The sequence below is a fragment of the Nicotiana tomentosiformis genome, chromosome 6, assembly GCF_000390325.3.
Source record: "Nicotiana tomentosiformis chromosome 6, ASM39032v3, whole genome shotgun sequence".
NCBI lineage: Eukaryota > Viridiplantae > Streptophyta > Magnoliopsida > Solanales > Solanaceae > Nicotiana > Nicotiana tomentosiformis.
In genome coordinates, this window is record NC_090817.1 from 132,166,614 (window position 1) to 132,186,227 (window position 19,614).

Consider the following 19,614-nt stretch of genomic DNA (forward strand, 5'->3'; position numbering starts at 1 on the left):
CTTACTGACAAAAATTCATGACAATTAGTTTCAGAATTCGTATAACCAGAAATCCACGACTGGTATATATGGTCACTTGTTCATTGACATTGTTCAAGCAAGATCTACTCTCGATCAAATATAAACACGAGGGAGCTGCTATTGGCCCTCATTAGAATTTTTCACTGTCTTTTATCAAAATCAGATGTCCAACAAAGTTTAAAACTGAAGATGAGTGTTACAAGTATACAAGAATGGAAATAACCAACATCATTACAGTAAAATTCGAAAGACACCTGTAGACTTACGTATAGTACTGCTGGAGCCTCAGCTGCTTTGAATAAACATACAGACTAAAAACAAAATCTCAGAACTCGGTTGGTGGTTTCAATCTAACAAGTGTCTTGATTCTATATTTTGTCGATATTCTCCAGCAACCCCTTCACAATACACAAAGAATATCATCAGCAAGATAGCACCAAATGGCGTACAACAAAACTTACAGATAGGATCAAATAGAAGTGCCAACAGAGTTTTACAGTCAAAACAATATCTAATCTCTATTCCGTCATCTAGGACTAAAAAGTGATTATCAATCTAAAACCTTATTTAAGTAAATATAAAGAGCATGTTTATCAAGCAAATTTAGCACAGGGAAAACGATAATATAAAGAAGTTGACCAATCTAAATCGTGCATGCCATCTGTCAACTCAAAAACCCTGCGATTTCCTGTTCCACCACATTGGTAGTATTTTTGATAAATAAAAAGGTTTTCTTAGCACTATATCATCCTCTACAAGCTTCACGTGATGAAGTGAGAGCTTCAAGTAACAGAAAGTTTTAATTGTCCAAACATAAAGACAATTCCCCTTACCGTCCACACAATCTCATCCAGGCACAAGCAAATCTTTCCATAATTGTCCAGGAAAAGTCTCTCCGTTGGAGATTTCCCACATACATCCTTGACAGCAGATGTTATAACAAAGATTGCTTCAGATACTGCAAACAAAGCCCAGAAAATTAGATGAATATAAATGGTGGCAACAAAACCAGCACAAAGACCTACAAGCATAGACGGTAGAGCATAACTCCCAAACAGGGCAGGAAGCCGTGCTGCTCAACGGAAAATAAGAGAGACATAAAGAGGGCTATTAGCATAATAAATATTGGCTAACTGATGTTTGGCATATTTCGATATGTGTTGATGTTACTTTGCCCATGTTTTAACCACTTCTTGATGTTATTTAATCTTTAAAACGCCCAACATGGTGTAATTATTGGTTTGATGACTAATTAAGTTATGTGTGACGATTTAAGGTGTTCGGAGTGCAAAATATGAAGAAAAGGTGGTTTAGCCAGAGGAAGAAGGGTTGGATGCGTCGCATCCAACCTAGGAAAACATCATCCTGCATGCAACCTTAGCAGTGAAGTTGGGCCATAGCGTTCGCCATCGCGTGCGAAACTGGGAAGTAGAAGAGAAGGCTGGATGCGTCGCGTCCACCATCGCATGCAAAATTGGGAAGGAAAAAAAGCCACGAAAAGCTGTGGAGGCCGGAATTCATCAAGTTTCATCTTTCTCCCACCAAACTTAGTAATTTTTATGTTTCTTTATATGATTTGTTGTTTGGCTACCATGTCTATGTGGAGCTAAACTTCACGTTATAGGGTTGTGGTTCTTTCATGACTATTGTTATTCGGATATTGATTTTGACTTCTTGATTTATCATATTAGTTTATTTATTCAATCTTGCACTTAATTATTTAATTGCTTGATCACCAATTGAATATTATCTACGAATCTAGAATTGAACTCGAAAGTGGGAATTCTATATTGCATATAGGATTGAGTAGGGCAAGTTCTTGAACTCGGGCATCGGGGAACAGATTCGTGGTTAGGATAGACATATACCTAATTGCCTTGCTTGGTTGATTTACAGGAATTATAAATGCGTTCTTGTTGATTCTCACTCCATAGACATATAGGCGTTAAGTTAGCTGGAATAGGCGAGTAAGAACTCGACAGATTCTTATGAGCAATATTAACCCTGTCAACCAATAAGCTAGATAAATTAGTCGGTCAATTCAATTGAAGAATACAATAGGATTGTTAGATAGACCATAACCCTAGATCGTTTTCATTACATTGATATCATTAAAATCTGCTCTTTCTCTGTTCAAAGTTTATTATTTATATTTTTCTTATTTAATTAGTTGGAATAAAATATTTTTAGATTTAATTCTTGTTTAGATAATTAGGATAGTCTAATTTAGTTAATAGTTAATCATAAGTCCTCGTGGGTTCGACATCCGACTTTTAGTCACTTTATTACTCGACGACCGCGTATACTTGCGTGAGTGTGTTTGATCGCAACAAATTTTTGGCGCCGTTGCCGGGGACTTAGAAATTAGCTACGTGACTAAGTTAAGCTTTTATTAGATATTTGTTTTCAAGTTTTAATTTTCAGTTTGCCTAGTTTGTGTCAACGCAGGGTCTTCTCTCGAATGCAGAGGAGTAGAAGTGCAAACAACCTCATTCCTCTTGATCCAGAAATCGAACGAACACTATATAGAGTGAGAAGGGAACACGAAGCTAGAACGAGAATAGAAAGAGAGTTGGACATCGCAGTCCAACCACAGCCAATAGATATGGCAGGCAATGAAGAGCGTCCGGTAATTGAAGCCGCAAGGCCCAATCTTGCGAATATGACTCAGGCTATTGTGAAGCCTGATATCACTGGGCATTTTGAACTCAAACAGTACATGGTACAGCTGATTCAGTCCACAGGACAATATGTGGGTCTATCTCATGAGGACCCGCAGAGGCATATTCAGAACTTCTTGGAAATCACGGACACTTACAATTATCCGAACGTCTCCAAGGACTATGTCAGGCTGACACTATTCCCTTTTTCACTGTTGGGGGAAGCTAAAGAATGGTTGCAAAAGGAGCCCGCGAACTCTATCCACACTTGGGATGATCTAGCAAGGAAATTCCTGATCAAGTTTTTCCCAACTAAGAAGACAAAGTCGCTGAGGAGCCAAATTCTTGGGTTCCAACAACGGGATGGCGAGACACTTCGTCAAGCTTGGGAAAGATACAAGAAGCTACTCAGAGACTGCCCGCATCATTGTCAAACTGATGAGGTATTGGGTCACACTTTTGTTGATGGGTTAGATGAAGCATCAAAGATGAATCTTGACTCAGCTTGTGGGGGTAGTTGCATGGCAAGACCGTATAGTGAAATACAACTCTTGCTAAATAATTTCACTGCTAATGACCATAATTGGCAAGGAGAGGGGGATTCACGAAGGGGAATTAAACAGAAGGCCGCCGGTTTGATTGAGCTTGATGACTTTTCCGCCATGAGAGCCGATATAGCAAAATTGGCAAATCAGATGAATAGAATGACAACACAACAAATGCAACATGTACAGCAGATGTCTATTTGTTGCGAACTATGCAGAGACAGTCATATGATTGACATGTGCCCCACGAATCCTGAATCTATATACTATGTGGGGCAACAAAACAGAGGTCCTATGAATCAACATGCGCAATATGGGAACACTTACAACCCAAACTGGAGGAATCATCCTAACTTCTCATGGGGCGGAAGTCAACAGAATCAGTATAGGCCTCAAGGGAATTTTACTCAACCTCAGAAGCCACCCCAACAAATGGAAGAAAGTACGAATGACTTGCTGAAAAAGTTGTTACTAGACAATCAACAGCTCAGGACCGATTTCAGAAATCTTGAGAGGCAAATGGGGCAGTTAGCAGCAAACCAAAATACTAGACCTACAGGCTCACTTCCCAGTGATACAGAGAAGAACCCTCAAATTAATGCAGTTACACTTAGAAACGGGAGGGAACTAGAGGAAGTGCCAAGGAAGATAAAAGAAAAACCTATACCTGGGGGGGAGTTGACACCTAAGGCAACACAAGAGTCAAAGGAAGATGATGCAAGTTCAGAGCGAATGGAGGTTACAAGGCCACCACCACCTTTCCCCCAAAGATTGCAGAAAAGGAATGACGATCGCATGTTCAACAAATTTCTCTCCATGTTGAGTCAGGTTCAATTAAATATTCCATTAGTGGATGTACTTCGTGAAATTCCAAAGTACGCTAAGTACATAAAAGACATAGTGGCTCATAAGAGGAAATTGACTGAGTTCGAGACGGTTGCACTTACTGAGGAGTGCACATCAAGGGTCCAAAACAAGCTTCCCCAAAAGCTTAAGGACCCTGGCAGCTTCACCATTCCAGTACAAATCGGTAATATTGACGTGGGACGTGCTCTGTGTGATTTGGGTGCAAGCATAAATCTGATGCCTTTATCCTTGTTTAAGCAATTAGGTCTGGGAGCTCCGAGACCAACCACCGTGATGTTGCAATTAGCTGATAGGTCCATAGCCTACCCCGAAGGAGTGATTGAAGATGTGCTGCTGCAAATTGGAAAATTCATCTTCCCAGCTGACTTCATTATTCTAGACTTCGAGGCTGATGAACAAGTTCCAATCATATTGGGACGACCTCTCTTGGCTACTGGCGATGCAATAATTAAAGTGAGAGAAGGGAAAATGATTATGAGAGTGGACAACGAGGAAGCAGTCTTCAATGTCTACAAAGCAATCCAACTTCCCCGCCACTATGAGGAGCTCTCTATGATATCTGTGGTGGAGGTGGATGAGAAACTTCTTGACACGAGTGTATATCTAGGCGACTGTTTAGAAAAAGCAATCATGATGTTTGATAGCTTGGAGATGGATGATGAGGTTGAGGAGATGATGCATATCCTAGATACATCATGTGGTTACATGCAAGGAATAATCCCGTTTGAGCCCCTGAATAGGCCAAGTGGCCCCCCACCAAAGCCGTCAATTGAAAAAGCTCCAAATTTGGAACTTAAACCCCTACCCCCTCACCTTCAATATGCTTATTTGGGAAGTTCTGACACTTTACCTGTTATTATTTCTGCTCACTTGTCTAAATTACAGGAAGAAAAGCTATTAAGGGTGCTACGTGAGCACAAGCGAGCAATTGGGTGGACAATGTCTGACATTAAAGGCATTAGTCCAGCTTTCTGCATGCACAAAATCCTCATGGAGGACGGACACAAGCCAAGTGTAGAACACCAACGCCGACTAAATCCAATCATGAAAGAAGTGGTAAGAAAAGAAGTGATTAAGTGGCTTGATGCAGGTATTGTATTTCCAATCTCTGATAGTAAATGGGTAAGCCCCGTTCAATGTGTGCCGAAGAAAGGGGGGATAACCGTAGTAGTTAATGAAAATAATGACTTAATTCCTACAAGAACTGTAACTGGATGGAGAATTTGCATAGATTACAGAAAACTGAACAATGCCACCCGGAAAGACCACTTTCCCCTTCCTTTTATTGACCAAATGCTTGATAGATTAGCTGGCCAGGAATACTACTATTTCCTGGACGGTTATTCGGGGTATAATCAGATTGCTATAGCCCCAGAAGACCAAGAGAAAACTACATTTACATGTCCTTATGGCACGTATGCGTTCAAGAGAATGCCCTTCGGTCTTTGTAATGCACCTGTGACTTTTCAAAGGTGTATGATGGCTATTTTCACTGACATGGTTGAAAGATATGTAGAAGTATTCATGGACGATTTTTCTGTGTTTGGATGTTCTTTTGATAGTTGTTTGATGAACCTTGATAAAGTGCTAGCTAGGTGTGAAGAGACGAACTTGGTGCTAAACTGGGAAAAGTGCCATTTCATGGTACGTGAAGGTATAGTTTTGGGGCACAAGGTTTCAAAAGATGGTCTACAGGTGGATAAAGCAAAGGTGGAGACGATTGAAAAATTGCCCCCGCCGACATCCATCAAAGGCATTCGCAGTTTCTTGGGTCATGCAGGTTTTTATCGTCGTTTCATTAAAGATTTTTCGAAAATTTCTTCCCCTTTGTGCAGGCTTCTAGAGAAAGATGTTACCTTCAAGTTTGATAATGCATGTCTGAAAGCATTTGAGGAGCTGAAGGGAAGATTGGTGACTGCACCAATTATCATTGGCCCCGATTGGGCACAACCATTTGAGTTGATGTGCGATGCAAGTGACATAGCAATTGGAGCGGTGTTGGGGCAAAGGAGGGATAAAATCTTTCACTCCATTTATTATGCAAGCAAAACTATGAATCCAGCTCAGATGAATTATACAGTGACTGAAAAGGAGTTGCTTGCAGTGGTGTGGGCGTTTGACAAGTTCAGATCCTATCTAGTGGGAACCAAAGTCATCGTCTACACAGATCATTCAGCTATCAGATACCTATTTGAAAAGAAAGACGCCAAGCCGAGGCTGATTCGTTGGGTCCTCCTCTTGCAAGAATTTGACTTAGAGATCCGAGATCGAAAAGGGACAGAAAATCAAGTGGCCGATCATTTGTCCAGATTAGAAAGTCGGGACCATGTAGCTGAAGGAGGGTCAATTAAAGAAACATTTCCGGATGAGCAAATATTAGCAATCACCTCAGGTGAAGCCCCATGGTATTGCAGATTATGTGAATTTTATCGCAAGTGGGGTGACGCCACTAGAATGGACAGCTGACAATAGAAGAAGATTCCTACATGATGTAAGGTTCTACGTGTGGGATGAGCCATTCCTATATAGGCAGTGTGCAGATCAGTTGGTGAGAAGGTGTGTTCCTGAGGAAGAGATGAAGGCTATACTACATGACTGCCATGCGTCACCATATGGAGGTCATCACGGCGGGGATAGAACCGCCCAAAAAGTGCTACAATCAGGTTTTTATTGGCCAAAATTGTTTAAGGATGCACATGCCTTCGTTAAAAATTGTGATAGATGCCAAAGAACTGGAACTATCACGAGGAAGCACGAGATGCCCTTGCAAAATATACTGGCGGTAGAACTTTTTGATGTTTGGGGGATTGATTTTATGGGACCATTCCCATATTCTAACGGACACAGATACATCTTGGTGGCGGTCGACTATGTTTCTAAGTGGGTAGAGGCCATAGCTCTTCCTACTAACGACGCAAAGGTTGTGGTAGGCTTTGTAAAGAAGCACATCTTCACACGTTTTGGGACCCCAAGAGTGTTGATAAGCGACGGGGGAACTCACTTTTGTAACAAACTGCTGAATAATATTCTTGCAAAATACGGAGTCAAGCACAAAGTTTCCACTGCCTATCATCCCCAAACGAGTGGTCAAGTAGAAGTTTCCAACAGAGAGGTCAAGCAGATTTTGGAAAAGACAGTAAGTATGAATAGAAAGGACTGGGCCGGGAAGCTGGATGACGCATTATGGGCATATCGCACTGCGTACAAGACCCCAATAGGCACTTCTCCGTACAGGTTGGTTTATGGGAAGGCCTGCCATCTGCCCGTCGAGCTTGAACACAAAGCATATTGGGCGATTAAAAAGCTAAATATGGAGATGGACTTGGCCGGTGAGAAGAGATTGCTACAACTCAACGAGCTTGATGAGTTTCGATTGCATGCGTATGAAAATGCCAAATTGTATAAAGAGAAGACCAAAAGATGGCATGATAAGCATATCCAACATCGTGAGTTTGAACCAGGTCAAGAAATTCTACTGTTTAATTCAAGGCTAAAGCTTTTTCCAGGAAAGCTTAAATCTCGATGGTCGGGTCCGTTTGAAGTGGTTAGTGTGAAACCTCATGGTGCGATAGAATTGTGTGATAAGGGGTCCAATACGACATTCTTGGTAAATGGCCAAAGAGTAAAACACTATTGGGGTGGTGACATTGCACGTCACAAGACCACAATGGATTTAGTGGAGGCATGAAGAACATGTTGCGTCGTGCCGCGACGTTAAATCAGGCGCTTCTTGGGAGGCCACCCAAGTTAATTAGTTTATTTATTCAAAAAAAAAAAAACTAAAAAGTTCCCCAGATATGAGAAAACGAGACGGATGCGTCGCGTCCCCCTCAGCAAAAAAAAAAAAATTTTTTTGACGGGCCAATTGCTCAAGGCAGTGAAGTCTGCCTATCGCGCCCGTGTCGCGTCCGAAAATTTTTGAAGGAAGACAAGGGGATGTGTCGCGTCAAAGCTCGCACGCACAGGTAAGTAATATATATTTTAACACATCTTAAGATAACGTATTCGTAAAAAACGTTTCTTGCGACGCATCCACTCGTCTCTTTTTGGCGACGCCTACGAACGCAGAACAGAATTCTCTAATCGAAATTGTAACGCATACAAACGCAATAAGCTCAAACGTGACAGGTATGCATCATCCTCTTCGTTCTTCCGTTGGCTTCTCTCCAAATTCTTCTCTCCTCCCTCCCTCAATGGTAGCAACAAGTAGGTTTTGCAATTTCAAAATTTTTTAGGGCTGTCGTTCTTGGTAGTTGTAATGGTTGCGAGATGATAAACTATAATTCCCTTCATCTCGTCCAACTTTGGGAGGGTAGTTGCATTGCTCAACTGATAGAATGAACTAGGCACACTTGTTGCATACCACATGTTCGACGAATTGTCCCTGAGGAAAATTTAGGCGTCGGTGAAGTCTGAGTAACCGAGCAACATTGGTGTATGCTTGAGAATAAGTGTGGGGTCGAGTGAGGGGCTATGTGAAATTGAATTTTTGAAGAGAGTTATCACATACTTGCTGAAAGTCATGAGCTACAATTCCATGAAGTAGTGAATGGCATGACTTTACGAATAAATTGAAGTCTGCAAGCTGTTGCAATTGCTTTCAAGCTGAACTTCGCTGTTTCATCTGCTAATTGTTGAATTCTTTGCATTGCAGGTACTTAGATTCATAAAATGACAGCAGTGAGTAAACCATCCAAGCAACAAGACAAAGATGGTAACAAGCAACCGCCCAAAAAGCCTACCGGAAGGGCAGCGGGCGGTCCAAATCCACAGAAAAAAGGAAGCGGACGGAGAAGGAAATGGAACTGCTGCCTAGGCAGTTAAGTGATGATTCAGAGCAAGAGGAGGAGGAAACATTAGTCAGGAGGACAGTGAAGAAGGGTATTACACCAAGCAAAGGAATAGAGATAAGAGAGCCTGTGACATACCAAAGAAAAGCTTCGAGAATGAGTGCTCCGACTGATAAAGGGAAGGAGAAGATTACTACAGAATCTGAATCCGATTCCGATTCGGACAATGACCACCTACAGGTCAACATGAGTGATGAAGATGAGGGTGAACCCATAGACCGAGTTGATTGGGAGAAATACTTTGTTAATGAGAAGGCATTCCGAGCCTATAAGAAGATACTGGTTTCAAAGAAGTATATTCCGGAAAAGCCGATAAACATCGGACCACTTAAGACAAAGTACTCAGAGTTTCTAAAGTCAATTCGAGAGGTGCAAAAATGGGGACCCATTCTGAAAGGTCACGGCAAAGCCAACCTCACCATTGTTAGAGAGCTCTACGCCAATTGGCGTCACGTAAGGGGAAACATTGTGCGAGTAAGAGGGGTAGATATTAATGTGTCAGCTGAAGCTCTGAATAACTTCTTAAGGGTGCCACACACACTTACAGACAGGTTTGACGCCATATGCAAAACACCAGATTATGCACACATTAAGTCTGTCCTATGCCCTACCAGGAAGGATGCAGAATGGAAGCATGGGAGTATGGAGTACCACTCTATAGCCAAGGAATTCATGAGTGCGTTAGCACGTGTGGCTCTAAATTTCATTTGTAACCGCCTGCTGCCATGCCAACATAAAACTGATGTCCCTCGTTACCGCGCACTCGTATTATATGCTTTATTAGAGGGGATACCACTCAACTTCGGAGCCATCATGCATGATCAAATGCAGCGAACCAGGATGAATTACAAGTGGAGGCTGTTCTTTGCTAATACCCTAACGGCTTTTTTAACAGAGATGGGAGTACTATGGGACAAGGAGAATGACGACATTGAGGCTAAAGCTCCAGGACCATATGATGTCACTCATGTTCTAGAGCCGAACAAGGGAAGGTCTTCTAAGCTCACCATTCAACAATTATTTGAGCAAATGCAAGCAGATATGCAAGAGAACAGGGCTGAGCTGATAGCGACTCGTGTCGAGTTGAGTGCCACCAGGGATGAGTTGAGACAGACTCGTGCGGATCTAAGCCGAGTTCAGACCGAGCAGGCCACGATGATGAAGGAGATATCATTACTCCTCAGAGCTCTGGTTCAATGTGCAGGTACAGACATCTCCCAGCTGATTGCATCATCCACTGCCGGACCATCCACTCCTGTTCCTCCCATAGTCACTGAGGCTCCACTCAACAGGCCTACTGAGGTCGCTGTAACACCTGATACAGAATCCGCACCAGTTGTTGATGATAGGAATGCTATGGATGCAGATGCTCCTCCACAGACTGCGGATGAGCCCTCCACCTTGACTTGAGGGAGTTCTTCTCACCCTACTTTACCTTGTTTGTGTGCGTTGGGGACAACGCACAGTCCTAAGTGTGGGGTGGGGGTGATTCATGTTTTGATGTATGGATGAATGTACTAAAATATTCACTGGATTAATGGCATAAAATAGCAGTAAATTCATCGATATGGAGTAACTATCAGTTTATCTATCAGTTTATCATTATTATAAAAAAAAATAAAAAAATAAAATAAAAATATATATATATATATATATATATATATATATAGTATCTTTGTAGATAGTAATAATCCCCTGTGGTTTTTCTTTGTGCCTCGGTTCTTTTCCATGGGATGTAGTTTGAACCGGGTAATTTTGTTTTCTTTTTAGAGTAGAGTAGGAATGTAGGGAATAAAAGGAGGAAGAATGATGAACCTAGGTGACCTTGACTTGGTTGATAATGGCATATTTAGGCTTTTACATATGTAATATCTTCCCTTCTCACTCTGAAATTATTGATGATGCCTTGTTAAAATGGATAGCATGTTTTGTGGCGCCTATTTCTCATTTTCTTGACTTGTGTTCACTTTGCGCTTAATGCTTAATATCTCGTTGCTCCGTGAATACTTGCATTGTTTGAGAGTCGGAATGTGACCGTCCTTAATGAGTCATGTGCCATGTGTGGTAAGGTTTTTGTGTAGTCCATGTAGTGTACTTGTGTCTAGAACTTGCCCGGTATGTGAGTTGAAGCGAAATTTTAGGTGATGCTCGGTTTGAAAAATGATTTTAGGCTTTCTTTGATCTTTTTGAGCTTATTACTTATCACAAATAAAATCTATCCCTAGTTAACCCTTTTGAGCCTGTAGACCTTTTATTTGGTACCCACATTACAAGCCTATACCCTTTTTTATTCTTAATTGACATTGTTTTGATCCTTTTACCTCTTAAAGCACTTTAATTGTTAGATGAGCGCTAAAAGAAGTAAGAAGGGACTAAGTGTGGGGTGACTTTTGAGTGGAACCAATGAAAGAAAGAAGGGTGCACTTATTTTGTAAAATAATACACCACTAGCGGAAAGAAAAGAAAAAAAAAAAGCAAAGAAAAATATAAATGAATAAATTGTTGTCTTGTTCTTGCTAGTGGGTATGAATCAAAGTAGTGCTTAAAGAAAGAGGAAATATTGTTTGAAGTGATATTATTGGTGAAATTGAAAGGGTGTTGAAGAATTCGCGCTTAAGTTATTTGATGATGTGTTAAAGTGCTTAGGAGGGTGAATCACTATTCCTTAAATATATCCTACCCGTCCCTTAGCCCACATTACAACCATGAAAAAGTCCTAATTGATTTTAGATCGAGCGAGCTTACATTAGTAGAGATTTACATTAAGGGCAAGCCTATGGTACCAACTACATGCATGTGACTTCTTTTGTGAGAGTGAGCGATTTTCTTTGTGAGCATGAGATTCGAATGTGTGGATTGATTCTACTCTCTCTGCTTTTGTTGTGAGGGCACATGGTTTCACTAGGGATAGGTAACGTTATTAGACTTCTCTATGATGTTGGTTGTTCAAGCCATGAGTGCATTGTGACATTGAGTCGGTTTTTGAGGTTAGGATTGTTGTGAGCATGTTGTCTTTGTTCGAATATGTTTAAAGAAGGGCATAAGAAAAGGGAAGTGTGTTGATGCATAGTCTAGAGCCTAATTGTAGCAAATAACCATGGTCATAGATGTAGTGTGCTTTGAATGATAAGAGCTTAATTTTATTTTGTTTACTATAGTGATGGTTTGTTCGAGGACGAACAAAGGTTTAAGTGTGGGGTAGTGATGTTTGGCATATTTCGATATGTGTTGATGTTACTTTGCCCATGTTTTAACCACTTCTTGATGTTATTTAATCTTTAAAACGCCCAACATGGTGTAATTATTGGTTTGATGACTAATTAAGTTATGTGTGACGATTTAAGGTGTTCGGAGTGCAAAATATGAAGAAAAGGTGGTTTAGCCAGAGGAAGAAGGGTTGGATGCGTCGCATCCAACCTAGGAAAACATCATCCTGCATGCAACCTTAGCAGTGAAGTTGGGCCATAGCGTTCGCCATCGCGTGCGAAACTGGGAAGTAGAAGAGAAGGCTGGATGCGTCGCGTCCACCCTCGCATGCAAAGTTGGGAAGGAAAAAAAGCCACGAAAAGCTGTGGAGGCCGGAATTCATCAAGTTTCATCTTTCTCCCACCAAACTTAGTAATTTTTATGTTTCTTTATATGATTTGTTGTTTGGCTACCATGTCTATGTGGAGCTAAACTTCACGTTATAGGGTTGTGGTTCTTTCATGACTATTGTTATTCGGATATTGATTTTGACTTCTTGATTTATCATATTAGTTTATTTATTCAATCTTGCACTTAATTATTTAATTGCTTGATCACCAATTGAATATTATCTACGAATCTAGAATTGAACTCGAAAGTGGGAATTCTATATTGCATATAGGATTGAGTAGGGCAAGTTCTTGAACTCGGGCATCGGGGAACGGATTCGTGGTTAGGATAGACATATACCTAATTGCCTTGCTTGGTTGATTTACAGGAATTATAAATGCGTTCTTGTTGATTCTCACTCCATAGACATATAGGCGTTAAGTTAGCTGGAATAGGCGAGTAAGAACTCGACAGATTCTTATGAGCAATATTAACCCTGTCAACCAATAAGCTAGATAAATTAGTCGGTCAATTCAATTGAAGAATACAATAGGATTGTTAGATAGACCATAACCCTAGATCGTTTTCATTACATTGATATCATTAAAATCTGCTCTTTCTCTGTTCAAAGTTTATTATTTATATTTTTCTTATTTAATTAGTTGGAATAAAATATTTTTAGATTTAATTCTTGTTTAGATAATTAGGATAGTCTAATTTAGTTAATAGTTAATCATAAGTCCTCGTGGGTTCGACATCCGACTTTTAGTCACTTTATTACTCGACGACCGCGTATACTTGCGTGAGTGTGTTTGGTCGCAACACTAACCATTTGATTTATTTAGTCAGCCAAGAGGAAACTAGAGGTTGATTTGTTGTCTAACCTAATGTGCTACTCTAGTCATAGGCTTAAAGCTCAGGTACGGTATAGACGCTCTAAAGATATCTTCATAAAGTAGATTTTTTCATTCATGAAATGGAGAAGGTAATACATTCACCAAATTTTAGTCAAACACACTCTGAACTACATGGAGGGGGCACAAATAACATCTAATGGGAAGCAGTTATACACACTGAAACAGAGATAATACAATTGTCGGCTTATTTTTACATAAAAGTTTCTTTGAAGCCTTGGAACACTGAACTAGGAGGTATCACTTACAAGCAAGTTCATCATATTCATCCTTCCCGACAACATAAATGCTTACATCTCCAAGCACTGTATATACAATGTAAACCGACCTCCGGAAAAGAATATGTGAAATAAATAGAAAGTTATTTAAAACACAATACAAGTATATCATGATTAGCAAAGTATCTTATGACAAAAGAAACTTTTAATAAGGTTCAGCCTTAGCTTACAACATTAATTTGAGTCTAGAGAATACATTCTTCAAATAAACTCAAACAAAATACTCTTCCACCACCCCAGTTGTTTCCAGCTATATGTTTAAAAATGCGAGCTGGATGAAAACAACAAATTTGGTCTACGGCAACACTAACTTTAGGCGACTCTTGAAAAGTGTTCCCAAAAGCATCTAAGGGGACGTTTTTCATGGAGTGGCCTTTGTCTTTGGCTACGATGTATAGGCTACGCTTCAAAAAAGTGCTTTTAAAAAGTAAAGAGTACGGTCCTTCAGTGTTGTCGAATCACAAAATATTTGACAATACTTAGTCACCTATATTACAACGCTTTTTAACCGTTGCTATTTCTTAAGCCTAAAAGCTACACTTTGTAAGTGTCTCTAAAGAGTTTCACCAAAATTTTCCCCCAATCTCTTAATTAATGAAATAATTCCCCCCATTTTGAAAGGGCAAATAAAGGTACCGGCTAAGTTCTATTTTAAGTTCTATTTTGATTCGCGATTTCCCGTTCCTCCCGCGCACCCCAAATTTATCTTTATTCTTTCCCAAAATTAATCTTCTTCCTAACAGTGGATCTCAGAGACGGAAATAGGGAACTTCCATCGGTTGCTGCTTCTAATTGTTGGAAACCCTAAAAATAATTTAGGGCTATTGAAGTTTAATCTCTGTGAGTACTTTCTTCTCTTCTCTCTTGAGTTTTCGATTTCTATTTCTACTAATCTATGTTATCTGTATTTTTTAGCTATTGCATTGTATGCTTCTTATTTTTCTCTATTATGTAAAATTTATGTTGTCTCCTCGCTCATTCTAGAATTCTCTTTCTGATTTTGCTCTATTGTGTCATATTCTTGTTATTGTCTCGCTATTTCTGGTTACCCTTGTTGCTCTAAGAAAATCGGCAAACCTAGTCTTTGGTGAATTCAATTTGGAACAAGAACTCTAACCGACTCAGCAACTCTATATAAAGGAGCTAGTTAAGTGTTATTTATAGTCATAAAAAATCTCAATTTCACTATCCATCTATCAGCTTGTTCATTTTTACAAGTAATTTCCATACCATTTGATGGCTATCGAAACTTTGATTTCTTCAAACCTTCACTGGCTATTCAAGTTGGAACATTTTTAGCCATTGTAAGACCCTTTAATTGGCATTAACTCACTGTTTGTTTTGTTCATTTATTTTGCCCCTTTATAAGGGTTTGTTTTCGATAATTCATCATATATAGGTAGCTGCAGAACCAGCTTTGGCATTGACAGGAGTGAATAATGAAGAAGATTTCACTTGGGTGTTTATTCAATTGGCCATCTCTGCCTTCTTTACTTCCTTGTTTGCCTTGTAAGTGGGAACAAAAGAATAGCACAGAACTTACTGACATTATACAAGCTTTGTTATTTATTTAAGTTCTTTGGCAATTCCTTAAGATGTCAGATTCCAGCTTATCATAATGACCTGTATGATACCTATTGATACATACACTGCATTTGAGTTTAATCATTCTACAATATTCAACTGTCAACACTTCTTAGCATTTGGTTGTTTGGTTCCAACTGCTTGTAGAAAAGTTGCATCCTATACAAGCCATCCAGTTAAGAATAGAAAAAAATTAAGTACGAGAGTTTGATGTAGAATGACGTGTTAATATGCATTGTCCAGTTAGTGGAGCTGCGCAACAGGCCAATATTTTTCTATGAAAGCAATGGATAACAATACAGTGAAACCATGAATATAAGGAGTTCTTCATTCTTGACCCCTTTAAGATTCTCTGAACCCAGCTTAACTAAGAAAGATCGCCAATGCAGCCGCTCCTCTGCAGGTACTCCATTAAAGTTGCACGTGAAACCATGAATATAAGGTGTGATAATAGCCAGGAATTCTAATAAGGGGATTAAATAAATGTGAAAATGCCACATGTAGTATGTTTGAACCACTTTTGCTACTACACCATAAATCCTTTACTATTTCAAGAAAGATACAAAATTTATATATATACAAATGAAAATTTGCTTTTTCCTTACGGCACAGTGTAATTTGGATGATCCTTCCTAACATGTCGCTTTGTCACGCGTGATAATTCCTTAAATAGAATATATTTAAAGAAAATAAAATACATTTTCCTTTTCATTTCGTTCCTTATTTTTTTTGGTTATATGACACGGAGCAGTAAAATTCAGCAGAATGTAGCTAATAGTTAGATTTCATATAACAACCAACATTACAATTCCGAAGAGCTGTGGGTTATAGTGGGTACATTTTAGGAAAATTAAATTTTATATATAGTTCAAAGTCCGAAGCAATTTCTACACGAGCGCTAGTATGCTGCATCCGTGTATAAAACTAAAGATTGAATTTTCCAGATAAGAACATTTTCCTCAAAAGACCAAATTCAGACCCCAATTTAAGCACCTCAGTCGCTTACGCTGGAAAGTGAATCATATTTTGGGGGAGGGGGTTATGATAAACAGATGGAGACGAGCTGTGGATTACTATTCGACGAGGATGTTGCCTTCGGAGTTGGCAAATAACACCGCTAAAAGCATTTTCTTACCCTTTTCTGATGTGATCGCGCGGATCTCAAAAAGACGTCGTTTTTGGCGCTAAGAAATTTGGAGAATTATAGTGTTTTTTTTCTTTCTAGAACTAGAAAGGGTCAAATTTGACCTTGAAGTATACGAAATTTAATCTATACTTGTCGTTACAAAAATGACATTATTTAGCAACCGTTGATGTCACACGACTTTTTTACAAAGGTCACGCACTCGAACTATGCGAATTATCCATATTTGCCCCTGTTAGCATATTTGGGTTTCACTTTCATTTATTTTGTATTTTGGGCTTATGTTGTAATTGGGCTTAATTATATGTATTGGGTTGATTTGGCTAATTCTTTAATTCTTTATAATAGGAACAAGGTCGGATCATGTATATATGTAATAGAAGATTCCAGAGATCCTTACCGGGTCATTTTACCAAACTACATTCTCTCTCTCTTTGTGTGCGACAATTATCTTTCTCTCTCGATCTCGTTGTTAGCTTCGAATCCTTGGATTCTAACATGGTATCAGATCCATAGAAATCACATAACCTCTCCTCATGTGGTTGATTTTCATGGTGATTTCTTCTTATTTCCTCTGTTTCGAGATCGATTTGCCCTAATTTCATCGGTGATTTGCCCTAATTTTTGTTCTCTATCATTTTTTGATTTTTTCCCTCCAGTTCTAATCGAAAAATTGATCGAATATCTCATTGTTGTGATCTCCAGTTCAATAAGTGATTTTTTGGATACTGTGTAGCTCAACGAAGGTGCTTTGTGGTTAATCGTGGTTGGAGTTTTGCTTTCTCTGTGGGTAATTTGATTCCAAGCTGGTAACTTCTCTATTACGTATTCGTGATGGGTGATCAAAGCGATCGTGATGAACAAATTGACCAAAATCCGTCTCTAAATCCTAATAATCTGAATCCGTCTCTCAATCTTCATTTTGATGATGAACTGATTTTTCCTCCTTTTCACCCTTTTTATTTGCATCATTCTGATAATCCCGGCATTATGTTAGTTGCTAAGCAATTCAATGGTAGTTCTTTTGGTGCTTGGAGAAGGGGAATTATAATTGCACTTTCTGCAAAGAAGAAAATAGGGTTTATCAATGGTAGTTATACTCGTCCTGATGTTGATTCACCACTCTTCGATCAATGGGAACAGTGTAATAATATGGTCATTAGCTGGATTCTCAACTCTCTCGACCCAGACATTTCTCAAAGTGTCATATACTCAAAAACTGCCAAAGGACTCTAGGATGAATTGAATCAATGTTATGGACAGTCCAATGGTGCTCGAATGTATGAGGTTCAGAAGGATCTGAGCTCAGTTTCTCAAGGTTCTTGTAATGTAAGTGGATACTTCAACAAGGTTAAAAGACTTTGGGATGAAATGGAGTCATTGGATACAGAATCCTATAGTGTCTGTGAATGCAATTGTGGGGGTAAACATAAGATGATAAAGAATGACCAAAATCTGAAGTTAATGTAGTTCTTAATTGGCTTAAATGAAATCTTCAACAATGCTAGGGGGAACATCCTAATGATGGAACCCCTTCCTGATGTGAGCAAAGCCTACTCTTTGGTTATACAGGATGAGAAACAGAGGGGTATTCAGAATCTCCCTATGTTTCAATCTGATTCAGCATCCTTCTCTATTGGTTCTAATCTCCTTGGTCCTTCATTCCATAATCCAAAAACCACTCTCAATACTCAGAATCAGAAATACAACTTCACTACTCTGAATTAGTATCAAAGAGGAATCTGATGCAAAGAAAGCTCCAGACCCTAGGAAACCTTTCTGCCGGTATTGCAAAAAGAGTGGGCATGTAATAGAAACGTGCTATAAACTTCATGGTTATCCACATAACTTCAAATTTGGCAATAAAAATGTCAGTTGTTGCCAATGTGTACTCAAACTCTGAGGTCAAAGCTAATAATCCTACTAAGAATCCCACTTCTTCCACCATAACTACAGACCAGTACAAACAACTCATGAGCATTCTCCTACATGTCCAGGTTACCGATGAGGGTCAGAATCAGTTCTCTACTGCCTCTGTAAATTTTGCAGGTATACTTGCATATTTTTGTCATAAAAGTTGTGGTTCTTGTTCATGTCTAAAGACTCATTTAAATATTGACTCTTGGATTATAGACTCTGGAGCAACTGACCATATGACCTCCAATAAAAATTTACTTACCAATATAACTGACCTACCAATTCCTATTCTTGTCACACTACCTAATGGTTACAAAGTGAAAGTAACTTTTATTGGTACGGTACATATTAATTCGATTATCACTCTTTCTAAGGTCCTTTATCTGTCTACATTTAAGTACAATCTTATTTCTGTATACAAACTCATTCTTGACACATCTTTGCTATTAACTTTCTCCTCTACTGCATGTTTACTACATGGCCCTTCTCTGAAGAAGCCATTGGGACTTGGTAAGATGGCTGAAAGGCTCTATCTACTCAACTCTACCTCCACAAAACCATATGCTGCTTCTTCTGCTGTTCCTATTCCATTTTCTGTTCATGTAAATACTGTCACCGTGAATAAGTCTCATATTTTGTGGCATAATAGACTAGGGCATCTGCCATTTTCCAAACTACACAAAATCACTTGTATCAATGTTCCATCTTGTGATAGACAACCTTTCATTTGTGATGTATGTCCACTTGCAAGACAACAAAGAAATCCTTTTCCTCATAGTCAGTCTCGTGCTTTACATATTTTTGATCTTATTTATGTCTATGTGTGGGGACCATATAACACCGCAACGTACAAAAATTGCATATATTTTTTAACTTTTGTTGATGATTGTAGTAGAGGTACTTACCCTCACCTTTTAAGTAGCAAGGGCAATGCTTTTTCTGTTCTAAAATCATTCTTCTCAATGGTTGAAACCCAATTCAACGTAAATATTAAAACCATTCGGACAGATAATGCTCTTGAATTTGGTGCCAGTCTTGAAGCTACCTAATTTTTCCAGTCCAAAGGAGTTTTACATCAGATATCTTGCCCATATACACCCCAACAAAATGGTATAGTCGAAAGAAAGCAAAAATATTTATTAGAAACAACCTGGGCCCTTCTATACCATTCCAAGCTTTCACTTTATTTTTGGGGTGATTGCATACTTACAGCTACTTATTTAATAAGCAGATTCCTAAGTACCTTGTTATCTCGCAA

At 39.2% G+C, this 19,614-nt stretch overlaps 1 long non-coding RNA gene and 1 pseudogene across 2 annotated transcripts; one reads left to right on the forward strand and one right to left on the reverse strand.

The window, feature by feature from the left end:
- Positions 1–188: 188 nt before the first annotated feature.
- LOC117273308 (uncharacterized) lies at positions 189–13,900 on the reverse strand (annotated as a pseudogene).
- A 202-nt stretch (positions 13,901–14,102) lies between these two features.
- On the forward strand, positions 14,103–15,401 carry LOC104118600 (uncharacterized). 2 transcript variants are annotated; one of them, XR_004503022.2, is made up of 3 exons: positions 14,103–14,343; positions 14,455–14,551; positions 15,115–15,401. It is a non-coding gene; the product is annotated as an uncharacterized lncRNA (long non-coding RNA). The 2 variants fall into 2 exon arrangements; XR_004503021.2 differs by lacking the exon at positions 14,103–14,343 and having other exon boundaries at positions 14,350–14,551.
- The last annotated feature ends 4,213 nt before the right edge of the window (positions 15,402–19,614 follow it).